Below are 13970 nucleotides of genomic sequence, written 5' to 3' on the forward strand. Positions count from 1 at the left end.
CTCTCCTGACCCACGTTTTAAGGATAACTATTTTTTGAACCTGTATCTTTTTTCTTCTACCTGGGATCATATTTCTAAAAACTGTTTCTTTCTTCAATTTATTAGCTCACTGCCTACATCTCATCAGAGATTATGAGTTTCTACTCCCTCATCTGTGTTCTTAATTGTCTCAAATAAATTTACTCTCAAGAGGCTGAATGGGGTATCACATATAAATTTAGTTCTACCATGAGATTCCAAGACCAATGGGAAGAATAGAGAAAATCTCTTTGCCCTTCTACTTTTAGTACAGATTCAGGGATTATATTCCACAATTTCATCTGGCCAGCACTGACCCACACTCCCAAGATGAATGGAATGATTCCAGGGATGGCACCTTTGACTATTTAAAAGCCTCCTAGGATGTGGCTAATTTTCAGAGAGTGAATTCTAAACTCCATTTCAATCATCACTTGGTTTATACTTCACAGGGAGATCATATTTTTACAATTTGGGCAGCCCTGGACAAATCATGTAACCCTGTTTGCCTCAGTTTCCTCAACTGCAAAATGAGTTGGAGAAAGAAAAAGCAAGTCACTCCAGTATTTTTGCCAAGAAAACCCAAAATTGGATTACAGAGAATTGGATACTACCAAAATGACTGAACATTTTTAATTTAGCACCTTATTAAGCATGTTAATGCCTCCTTACTTCTTTTATTAGACCTCTTTGCTTTTTGTAATATGTAGAGGATGGAATTCAGAAATCAGAAATCAGTTAACAAAGATATCTAGACTATAAACATTCTTTATCCATTTTTTTTTTTCCTCTGTATGGAGAAATAAGCCAAGTCCTCTTGAATGTGTATCTCATTTAGGAAGCATTGCACTTCTGAGGCTTAGTGCAGTCATCAGCATCAATCACAAGTGGGAGCATATGGAAAAACTCAACATATCATTTGAACTTTACACTGGTCATCTTTCATGATAGTATCAAATACCTTGGCAAGTACACATCTCCCTGTTTCATGCCTCCCTTGATAATAGCAATCAGAATGTCATTGAACAATACTACATTTCTGTTCTTCCTTCAAGGAATCTTAAATGATTCTGACACATGTATACGGAGAGACTGGTATGGGGAGAGAAAGCCTCTAAAGAGTCATTTTATTTTGTTGAATCAAATGTATTTTGCTTTTTAAATATAATCAGCAAATATTCTCTCTACTTTCAGTCAGTTATGTAATTGTAGTGAGACAGAGGGGTGTAGACTTTGAGTTTAGACTTTTGAGTCAACAAGACTTGATTTCTTAGGCTCTCTTAATTCTAGTGCCTTCCTTCAGTTGATTATTTTTTATTTATCCTGTATATTGTTTGTTTGCACATGTTTGTTTATATATTCCTTTACTACTACCACTCTTATAAGTTCCTCAAGGGCAGGGACTATCCTTTGACTTCCTTGTGTCTTTACACTTTAGCACAGAGCTACACATGGTAGGAACTTTATAATTGCTATAATCTTACAAACAAGTTTTTATTAGAAATTATGTTTTGACTAAGAATCTCCAGGCTCCTTTGATCTCTCTGACACTCTCTCTCTGATTCTATCTCTCTCTCTCTCCATTTCTGTCTCTCTGTGTCTCTGTTACTGTGTCTTTTGTGGAAATTGATATACACAAGTTAAATTTTTTTAATAAATGATCAGTGATGTCTGTTATTTTGTCCATTTCCCATTTTAATAATATTATGAAATATTTGTTAAAACATTTTGGATGTTTTCATTATTTAATGGGACGTTGTAAAATATCTTTTTGTGTTAAGAATATCTTCTCATTTATGTTCTATAATTAAAATTTTTATTCTGGAGTTTCTTATAGTGTGATATAGCTGATTTCATTATCACATACAATGTAAATTTTGTCTTTGGTAGTTGACCTCTTTTGGGGATACACTATACTTTCTGTGTTGGCCAAGTGCTTCCTGTAATACTCTACTTAGACTAGCAACTCCTCTCAGTTAAAAAAATCTTTTTTTTTTCATTATGAACTTAATAAACATCAAGAAGCATGAACATTTTATGTATAAATGCCATATATGTTTTATTTTTTTGCATTAGCCACTGTCCTTATGTATATAAGTAAATATGTATATATTACACATTAATTATTGTAGAAGAAATGCAGAAATCACTCTGTCTGATTAAGTACAAAGTAAAGAATAGTTAAAAGTTTTTGGCCTAAAATGTACCATTCCTGGAATCCCTTCATGCTAGTATTATCTTTGCATATTTATAGCAGAAAAGACACTAAAAGAGATGGTAGGATATGAATTTGCCTATTCAGGGATGACCAATCCAGGTTAACTCTCTTTAGCAAAGTTACATAATTTTAAATGATTTTAGTATTTGGGCTCTTTGAAGTGACATCTACTCTGACCCTTAACCAAATGCAAAAATCCCTTTACAATGCCCTTGAGAGACTGTTATCCAGTTTTCCCCCTTAAACACTTCCAATGGCAGTTGTTTTCAAAGTTCAAAGGTTTCCAACCCCATAATATAGAAATATTAGATGTTTTGGCCATATTGGAAAATATAGCATTTATATTCACCTGGAAAATGTGCATTGCAGAAATTTAAGGCCATGAAAGCGTTCATTGCAGAAATTTAAGGCCATGAAAGCATGGTTTCATAAACATAGTTGACTAAGCTATAAGAAAGAAATAATGGAGTTGGGGAAGGCACTGAGATATAACTATTAATCAAGGGTATTAAAGGGAAGGGGAGTTCCATTTGAAAAAAAATTAAGATTTTTTAGTAAGAAAAGACAAAGGCTATAATAGAATACGATTGATATTTACAATTCATGAATAATATGAACAAAGTGCATTTTATTTAAATGAGGTTAACTGGAGTTATTGCTCAAACTCAAGGATTCTAGAATTAGTAGGCACCCATTGGAATTTGAGAGGTAAATTTAGGATACTTAAAAGGAAGTTTTATTTTACATAACAGATAATAAAATCATCTCAGGGCCAACATGGAAAAGGTTAAAAGTATAAACATATCAATATATCTCTCAAATTCCATTTATTATTCAGTGACCTATAATAACTATTATTTCTATATTATAGGTTTGGGAACTTTGGAAAAACCTTGAAAATAATTGAGTTGATCTGGGGTCTGCTCATCAATTGAGTCTCCCCAAATCCCTTGATTAAATTATATATTGAAAGGGACAAATAACAGACAATGAGATGTAGACATTCATAGATTACAAAGGGGTGAAATCTTTAATTGCTTACGCCCTGATTGACCAGTTACAGATTTCAAGTAATGTAAAACTATTATGGTTGTTGTTTAGTTGTGTCTGACTCTTTGTGACCTCTTTTGGGATTTTCTTGGCAAAGACAATGGAATGGCTTGCCATTTTCTTCTCCAACTCATTTTGCAGATGAGGAAACCAATATAAACAGGATCAAATGACACAATTAGTAAGTGTCTCAGTACAAATTTGAACTTAGGTATTCTGGACTACAGGCTGGGCCCTCTCTTCTCTTTGTCACTTAGCTGCCCTGATATGAAACTAGATTATAACTTGTAAATGGTTCATCTGTTTCAGATTTAGGCAAGTCTTGTAAAGGAAATTATACTTTTTTAGAAGACAAGAATTTCTAGCCTTTTCACCTCACACTCAATGTCCTTAAACAGAACACAATAAGCTCTGAGAAAGGATTCATCCTAGGCAATTGGGAGCCAGCTATAGAAGAAATAACCAGTTCTTTGGAGAGAATCATTTTTTCGCTCTTTGCCTTTTGCCAGTGCCAGAGAACGGAGGGCTGGGGGTTAGTGAGTGATATAGGGAATTTCTCTCACACCTATCTTATCATCATAGCCTTTTTTTCAGCAGATCAATTTGCCCAGTAGAAAGAACACAATAACTAGCAGAAGGCAGACCTGGAGAATCAAATTAAGCTTCAAAAGAAGAATAGGTTCAGAGAAACCATTTGAGAGACTTGTCCAGCAGATCATATCTCTGGGGGAGTACTGTGAGGGTATCAGAAGAAAAGATGGAAGGATACTGCAGTGCCTGATGCTTTATAAAGGGAAAGACAGCATAAACATACAAAAAATATATCATACACACACACACACACACACACACAAAATGAATGCAAAGTAGTTTAGGAAAGGAAGGCACTAATTAGGAAAGATCAGAAAAGACTTCATGTGGAAGATAACATGAGTTGAAGGAAGGAGATATGGAGAATTGCTAGTGTAAAGTTCCTGAACTCAGATATATGTGAGGAAAAACAAGCATTCCAGGATACCTAGAAGCAGAGTTGGAGAGGAGTACATGTAAGAAGAATGAAAAAATAATAAAAGGCTACATTTTGGAGATATATCTGACAATTACTAAAAATCTGGTTATCCTGGGAAACAGGATAATTCCAATGAATTTAAACCCTAAAATTTTACTTTATTGTCTGAATCTACACTGACAAATTCCAGATAATTCCTTCCATTTTCTACTTTATTCAGGTCATTAAGGCCTGATTATAATCTACTAAATATATTGTAAAGAAAATTATATATTAAAGGGATAACACACTTCAAGCAGTAGTTTCAAAGTAAGTCATTTGGAATCTTCCAAGTGGTACAACTCTAGAGCTTTCAACCCAAGTATAGTAAAATTATTCAGAATGGGGTGGAGAAGCTGGATTAGAGGGAGGGAGGAAAAGGCAATTTGTGATACCAATTATGTCCTCTGGTAGTTCTACTTTTGTAGGACTTTTTGTAGTTATACAAAAAAAATAATAAATGTAGCCAGTTCCCAATTATTGTGGGAATAATAAATCCCATGAAGTGGTCACATTATTTGAATTCCCACTGCATAGTCTGTTGGGCTGGAACCAATTATCATATTTTACATAATTATAACTTCAAATAGTGTGCCTTTAAATATATGGAACCACTTCAGGGCACTCATTATTTGCATTAATCAGAACCTAGCTGTGTTTGCCAAGTGTAATTGTTGAAAAATGTGAAGTAGGCGTCTTCAAAGTATTTGTTTTCCAACAGAACTAATTATTTCAAAGCACAAAACAGACATCTCAAAAAAATCTAGTTATAATTATAGCTATTTAATTAAATAAAAGTTCTACATAATTTTCTTTTTTTTATTATGGGAAAAATATATAGTCATTCTCTTATGGAGAAGTGTTTCCCTTAAAGTGTAGCATTTAGGAATGAACAACTGGTAACATTCCCATTTCTGGAATTCATTTTAGCTTCCAGGACTAATCAATCAATCAACATTTTTAAAATGGCTACTATGTGCCAGGCACGGTACTAAACACAGGAGAATACAAAAAGAGGCAAAAGACAGTCTCTGTTCTCAAGGAGTTTACAAGCTAATGGAGGAAAAAGATGGATGAATGGATAGATATACACATAGTACACTATATGCAAGAAAAATAGAAAATAACTTACAGAGGGAAGGCACTAGACTTAAGAGGGCTTATAACAGTTTTCTTCTCATATTTCAAATGCTTTTGTTATTTTCTACATAATGTCTTTTCTGCTTTTCAGTCCTCCTTGCACCTAGGGCCTTCTGACTCCTTTACAGTTGCTACACATACATACATACATATATATATATGTATATATACACACATACATACATACATATAGTACATGTACATCTATCTTGTATTTACCCATTTGTATACATGTTATTTCTCTTATTAGAACATAAACTCTTTGAGGCCATTGACTGTTTTGTTTTCATCCTTGTAGTCTCCAGAATTCAGAACAGTCTTGATACACATAGGTACTTAATGTCTGTTGATTTTTTCAGTCATATGTAAACACTCGTAATTAAAACAATACTCATTTAAAAGTATTACTGAATTTACTAGTCATCATTTTTTACAATGCAGTATTACCATTATTGCATGGATATTGGAACTTTTTTTTTTAATTAAAAAAGGGTCTTCATCCTAAAAAAAAAAAGTTGGAAGCCTCTGATCTAGTGAGAAGCAAGCTGATAATCATATATTATAGAAGTATGCTGAAATTAGCTCATATCAACTTAGAAGAGTGATTGTTAAATTTTTAGTGTGAGCAAACGCTATAAATCAGGGCTTGATTTAGCGTCTTGTTGATTGTAGAGACTTAAAAAAGATGGTGAGAAAATGTAAATAATGCAGATTTAATTTAAAAGGGTGTGGAAGGAATTGTTTTTTTTTCTCTGAAAGCTGGATGTTAAACACTTATAATATACCCCATCTTGATAGCTATTGTGTAGCCAAGATTGTCCTAATCTTGGTGGAAAGTTAAGTATCTGTTTTTGAATCATGAACACTTCTCTTTTTCAGAGGAGTCCTCTTGTTTGTTGATTTTCATTGAAATGCAGGGCAGTAATGAGTTTCTGATCCAGGATCCCTAGACCCTTTTTGATTCAAAGCCTGATGGATTGGTAAATATTACTTCGTTAATATTCAAAATAAAAATGATATGAAAATCTTTGCTATTTTAGAACAGTTTTAAAATTAAAAATGAATATATTTTAAAGAATATACCTAATGCCTATTTCGAATGCTTACTAAGTGTACAGGGTACAGTGTTAAATACTTGCAAAGATATAAAGGAAGTGTTTGTGTTAGTAATTGAGAATTTCGTGTCAGAAAGAAATTTGCAAAGGGGCAGTTTTAGGCCCAGAGCAAGAACAAACTTCCCAATCATGAGAGTTACCCAAAACTGGAACAAACTTCCTAGGAAAATAGTAAATTCTTTTGGACTTAGTAGATGCATTTAAACAAAAGTATCTATGAAGGATTGTTAGGTAGAAAGAATATTTATTGGCATAGTTTTGTCTCCAAAGCTTCTAAGGTGCCTTCCAACCCAGAGATTCTGTGATATATAAACAATAAATTTGCCTAAGAGAACAAACTTAGTTGTTAGGGAATTAAAAGAGAATAGAAGTAGTCATCCAAGCAAATAAACAATAAGGAGGAAGCACCTTTTAATGGAGCAGCAAGAAGAATAGGAAGACAAATGAGGTAGCCAGTTCTTTAATGAAGAGCAGAAAGCTCATGTGTGGGAATCTAAGAAAGCACAGAAGAAATAGATTTGTGGGAGGTTAGCCATTGGGCCAACGGAGATGAGCCAGATGTTTCTGGGGGGACCTCAAAGGGCCAGGTGGTATTTCTGTTTGCTTGTTGCTTATCAGGGAATGACATAGGATTAAAATCCACCTAACATCCTGAAAGGAAAATGTGATGGTGGGATAGCTTACTCCCCAGAATTCCTGCAACTTCACATGAGGGAGGAAGGGATGGGCTCTTTGAACTGGTCAGAAGCCTGGCTGGATGAGACCCAGTAGGTTATTGAGCCAAATCACCCATGGACTTGGCCAAGAAGAAGTCCCAAGTGAGTAGTAGCTGACCAGAAGGATGAATCAGTATATCCCCAGGTCTCACAGGATTATGTCCACCCTAAAGCAAAGAATAGAGGTATTTCTAGAGTTTTTCTAGTCTGCACAACAGTAGCCTACAGTAAGTGCACCTAATACACATTTTATGTGTTTGCTATATGGTTGCATTTCAACCAAGGAAGAAGTAATCTGGCAAAAACAAAACAAAAACCAAAATCAAAAAACTAAAATGAAAAAACCTAGCAGCTGTTCAAGACTGCAGAGAAACTATGAAAAGAGGAAACCGTATCCATACCTGGGGAGATAGATCCCAAGAGAAGACTGGCATCCATGAGGGAAAGGAATTGGGGGTTGAGACAATCAGTAACAAGAAGTAATAAAGTTAGCAACTACAGAATATATTCTGTAAAATTTCCTGTCTCAACATCTTTGTTTTTTTTTTAAAATTTGTAAAAATTCCTTTTGGAAAAAACAGCAACTACAAACAACTTCATCTAGGTCTTGTTTAAAACCAGGGAAAAGACAGCATGATGAAACAGAAGTAATGAACAGAGGACCTGAATTCTAGTTCTGACTTTGTCATTCTCTTAGAAAAGTGACTTAACTTCTCTGGGTCAAGGCAGGACAAGAATAATAGACTAAACTGGTTTTAAATATTGTATGCCTTTATCAAATGATTAACACTTATAAAGTACTTAGCACAGAGCTTGGCATATAATACTTGCTTAATAAATTCTTGTTCCCTGTCTCCCTCCCCTATCATTTCTCAAGGAGCTATTTATACTTCAGGCAGTATAGTGAGGGGGAATATATTCCTAGAAAAACGATACTATGCTGATATATATATATATATATATATATATATATATATATATATGTATGTATATATGTATGATACTGGTGTTATTTTAACTGCTGTGGTCTTACATACCTACTTATTCATGCTTTTATGAATACGCTATTTTAATAGGGGCACCAAACCTGAAAAAAAAATAAACCTAACAACAACAACCCTCTCTCTGGCATTATCCAAGGACAGAGTAGAGATTGCATCATTTTAAGTTTACTAGGGTCAGCCTTTCCTTGCTTAAACTTTTTGTTTTTTGGCATTTGTTCATTTTTTCCAGGAGAGTATGTGCAAATTGCTTGTTTAGGCTATATTCCCACACTTTTTTAGTTGATCCTTATCCCTCCCTTGTAGAAATGTAATAGAACTGCATGTCTGATAATATTAAGTCGGTGACATTTATATCAGTTATAGTTACATAGCTTTGGCATTTCAATCATACTTACTTTGAATTCAGTCCAGAAGATCTGACAAAAAAAAGTTATGGAACAATTTAGAAAACTTTATAGATTTCCAAAATTGTTTGTCTTTCTGTTCTGTAAATGTTTTATACTCATTAGGGCAAAATATCCCATTAACAACTTAATGAATGTACTGTTCTATCCTTACCCAAAGCATAAATGTTTAACATTTCCTATATACTATGAAAAAAAGATTTTTCCCCTTCCCAAGGAACAATAATGGCTTGTTTTGATAAATGACAGCATTGGTTACATTTTCTGCCTTTCCAGGCCCCATTATACATCTTAAGTTTAATAACAGTTATATGCAGACTATTCATAGGGACAGTTTAGCTACAAGTTAAATGGACCCAACAATAGAACTAAATGCAACAGTGCTTTAAACTCATAATAACATGTAGTCTGAAGTCTAATTCTCTAACTCTGGATTGCTCTGAAGGAACAATAGATTTCTAGTCAGAGGACTGGGCTTGAATCATGGCTTTTCTATGAGCTGCTAGAATTACCAGACACAAAATTTCACTGGGTCTCAGTTTCTGAACTTGGAAAAATGTGTAGGAAGTGTGTGTGGGGGGGGGGAAATTAGTCTCAGTGATTTGGAAGGCTCTTTCTAATCATACAAATTTTAGGCAATATGAAGGAAGGGAGAATGCTTCCCATTTTCTAGGAAGGCTCTGTTCTAGATTTCTCCACAATCTTCTTTCTTAAGTCTCTGTAATTCTCGAAAGCAAAAAGGGCTATCAGTCACATGGACCACTGGTTACAGAAAAGCAAGCCCTTCACTCAAACCAGATATAAACAGAGGGTTAGTACAGAGAACAAGGAAGAAGGCAAGTTTTCTCGCCAATTTGGCTCTGGAGCCTTTGACCTTAAGATATTTCTCATTTTATACAGGTCAGCCAAAGAACTCAGAATTAAAACAGCATCCTCCCCATCCAAACAGCCTCTCTAATTTTCAGCCATCATCTGGGAAGTAACCTTTTGGAGAAGGGACTTGCTATCCCTATCAACTACAAGACAAGTGCTACCTAGAGGGCACACTACCTAGCCTAGCTGAAGCAGGAAGGTGAAAAAGAGAAAGGAGTGGCTTGTTCCAGGCAAATCAAACTGCTACCCTATCTCTATCAGTACCTCACGGCTGACCTCGATAGAGATATCACTGGACCCAGTACCCACTGGGAATAGCAATGTTCCTAAATCTGTTAGCCCTGCTTCCATCTCGGGCCCCAGGATTCACTGTGGAGAAGGAGCCCACTTTTCTTACTTCCCCCAAACCACCTGCCACAACTGAGTCTTAAATAAGCCCAAGGGCTCCAGAAATGACAAAATCCTTTCTCCCTCCAGCCCCAGACTTCTAGCCTTGTTTCATCTTCACCCCACCCCCTCCCCAAGAGTCATCCCTTCAGGAAATAAACCCTAAGGAGATATGTCCTGGAAACTGTTTGGGGTTGGGGTAGGGTGATGATAGTAATGGTAATAAAGACCCTGCCTCCCTAGCAGCCTCAATTACTAAAGATAGGGGAGAAAGAGTTCTCCCTACCAAAGTTCTTAGCATTGTCAACAGAACCACTGTTCTGTGTCAAAAACTAGGAAGATCATAAACTGAAATGACATTAAGGCATATTCATTATTATTATCTTTGCTGCTACAGCCTAAGAACCACAGGACCTTTCCTTCTCACTTTCAACTAAAATTCTCTGTATTGTTTCTCTCATTAGAGTATGAGCTCCTTGACAGCAAAGATTGTCTTGCTTTCCCATTTGTATATTTGGTAGAGTGCTTTGCACACTGCAAGCATTTCAAAAATTCTTTTCCATTCATTCTTACTAAATTAAGTCAAAATGAGTTAACTCATTCTGAGGTTGTCACACAACAGGTGTAGAGATGATTGTGAAATTCTGAGCAGCTTAATTGAAACAGACACTATACTTCATTTGGAAAGTAATTTAGTCTTAATAGCACATATAAACAAGAACTTAATTAGTGAATTTGATATTAGCTCTTTCTGGAAACATTGATGAATGTTTTGTTTTAGCTGGATGACGTTACTATTCTCTGATATGAAGTTTTCCTATTTTATTTTGCAGATAAAAATCCAAGTTTACCAGGGCTTAACTTTAAATAATATTTTAATATTCATTTTCTTGAAAAAATATATTTCATGTAGGTTTATGGCATTAGTTATAATGTATAATCAGATTTTAGATTGACTGTTAGAATGAATTTCAGATTATAAAACGGAGAAGTTACTAATATACTTGTTAGTTTTACAGATCATTTGTGTTTTCTCTACTTGGGGAGGGGTATTCCTAGAGCTAAGAGCTAGAATAAACACTAATTTGGGAATCAAGAAATATGGATTCAACTTTAACTCTTCCACTAATTAAATGTGTGACCTTGAACAAGTCATTTCTCTCTGAATGAATGGACCCATTTGTAGAATCAAGAACTTGGACTATAGATTTTGAGATCTTTCATCTTTATATTTCTGTAAAAAAATTTTGCTCCCCCGGTGCTTATTCTGTTTTATATCTATGCAGCAGAACTTTTGGAGAATCTAGTTCCAAGGGAGGAATATGAGAGCAGTTTGCTTCTCTTTCCTTTGCCATAGGGAGAACCCTCTGCCCAAAATCACAAAGAATCTTTCTTGGTCTGAAGTTCAGACCAGTTCAGGTCTGTCTATATAATCCAAACTACATCTCATAAATAAAGCATTTACTGACTGTGTCCTCTGTGCCAAGAGTTATGTTAAGTGCTAGTGGCCGTGCCTTCAAGGAGCTTACATCCTGATGAGAGAAGGCAAGAAATAAATGGGAGACAAAAAATAGAATTAAGAAGATAGAAGTTAAGCCATCAGAGAATGGTTGACTTGGGGACTTCCCCCAATCAGAGGAAGGACTATAGTAATATAAGTATCTTAGCTGGAAGAGGAGTGAGAAGACTTGAGAGAATCCTCTGAGTGACATGACATAGGATCATGGATTTAGGGCTAGAAGGACCCTGAAAAGTCAGACAGTTCATTCTGTTAATTTTATAGATAATAATATTGAAAGCCTTGGAGATTATGTGATTTGCTCAGTCACACAGAGCAGTCAGAATATGAACCAGGTATTCTGACTCCTCATTTATTGCCCTTTCCATAGATCATTCTGTCTCCCAAAATAACTGACAAACCATCACTCAGCCTTCACTGGAAGATGTGTACAGAAATGGAACTCTCTATCCACTTAGGCAACTCACTCCTCTTTGGATAGCTCCAAATGATGGACAAGTTTTTCTCTTCCTCAATCCTAAATCTTCTTTTTGAGCTTTTAACTATTTACTTGTGGTTCTGCCTTCTAGGGTAAAGCAGAACAATTCTAATCCATCTTTCCCTGGGAGAGGGACTCAGGAAAACTAAATGAGGTATAAACATTGTAGATAGCTCAAGGCCTGAGCCTAGAGGAATGAGGGCAGGTGAGAGGAGAGGTATTACAGGACACAGTGGAGATTTCTAGCCATAATAAGTTTTGTGAGGAGATAGCAGAACTATAAGGCAGCTAGGTGACAGAGTAAATAGAGTACCAGGATTCAGGAAGACTCATCTTCTGAGTTCAAATCTAGCTTCAGATATTTACCAGCTGTATGACTTGGGCAAATTACTTAATCCTGTTTTTCTTAGGAGAAGGAAACAGCAAACCACTCCAGTATCTTTACCAAGAAAACTCCAAATGGAGTCACAAAGAATTTGACAGGACTAAAAATTATCTCAACAACAACAATAAATAAGGCATTATCTTTCCCCTTAAGGAGATTATCACCTAACTGGACTTAACATGAATGAAACAACTAATAATTCCAGAATACGATATAATTAATACCTTGATAAGGGGAACCAAGGACAACTCAATTGACCTTCTTGATTCTTGGCTTACTTTTTATAATGAAATATTATAATATCAGATATGGAAAGAATTTTAGAAGCCCTCTAGTACACTGGTATCAAATGGAGACACTAAAGCACAAATAAAGATCTATTTGGACTGGACTGCATATTGAATTTAAAAATCACATATTAACATTATTTACTGTATCTTATTTACTTTATTAAATATTTGCAAATTATATTTTAATATGGTTCAAGTTGAAGTAGGGAATATTGTGAGCTCCAATGCTGCCTGAGGGCTTCTCTAGTCCAATGTTATCATTTTACAGATAAGGAAACTGAGGAACAGAGAGTTGTAGTAACTTGTCCAAGTAACTTTAGCCTAAAGCATATAAAGCTTAATGTAGACTTAATAGATGTTTTCAGGTTTTTGAGGAATTCTCCTACAGAAGGCATGACCCCAGAAGTCAGAATTCAGAACAATGGATATAGAAAATAAAATTAATATTTGATGTAAGGAAAAATTTACAGCTGTCTAAAAGCAGAATGGATTGCTTTTGAGTGGGGTCCTTGTCACCAAAGTTTTGGAAACAGAGATTAAGTGATTAAATATAAAAAATTCAAGTGTAGGTAATCTCTAAGATACTTTCCAACTCTGAGATTCCATGATAACAATTCTACAATGCTCTAATTGGGCATTATATCTAGCAACTGCTTAATAAATGCCTTTTGAATAGCTAGATGTGTCCAAGATTCCATAAATTCAACCATGATTCTATGGAGAATAAGGGCAACAACAAGTGCTCTCCAATTATCAGACATGAGGAGAAACTAAAAGATTCAAGTAATACATGACTGGGAATAAAATCACAAAACTGCCCATAGACTAGATATGATTTTTGCACAAGCTGTCCTCCATAACTGATTTTTTTTACCGTTGCTACTTCCTGTGTGAGGACTTGACCAATACCTGATGTTAGTGCACTCATCTCTAATCTCCCCCTCCCATTTACCTTAAAAATTTTGTATTGTCTGTGTATATCCTATTTCTACTACGAGAGTGTACGCTCCTTAAAGACAAGAACTATTTAATTTTTATCTCTGTATCACTCATGTCCAACAGTGATCCTTGTTCACTGTAAGAACACGATATATGTTTGTTGACTTAAATTGTGTTATGACAAATTAAGATAACTCTTCATCTAGCTCAATATATTGTCAAGTATCCAGTTGTCTTACAGCCTAACTTTATGTCCACTTCTTTCTAACCTCCTCTCAGACTGTATGCTATTCCTAAGTGATCTTACTCCCACTTTCAACAGCTTTAAACCTTTCATCTCTAAGACTTCTTTGCCCACTTCTTTTCTTAAAGTTTAATATGCATTT

Source organism: Sarcophilus harrisii, chromosome 2 (genome assembly GCF_902635505.1).
Source record: "Sarcophilus harrisii chromosome 2, mSarHar1.11, whole genome shotgun sequence".
Lineage (NCBI taxonomy): Eukaryota > Metazoa > Chordata > Mammalia > Dasyuromorphia > Dasyuridae > Sarcophilus > Sarcophilus harrisii.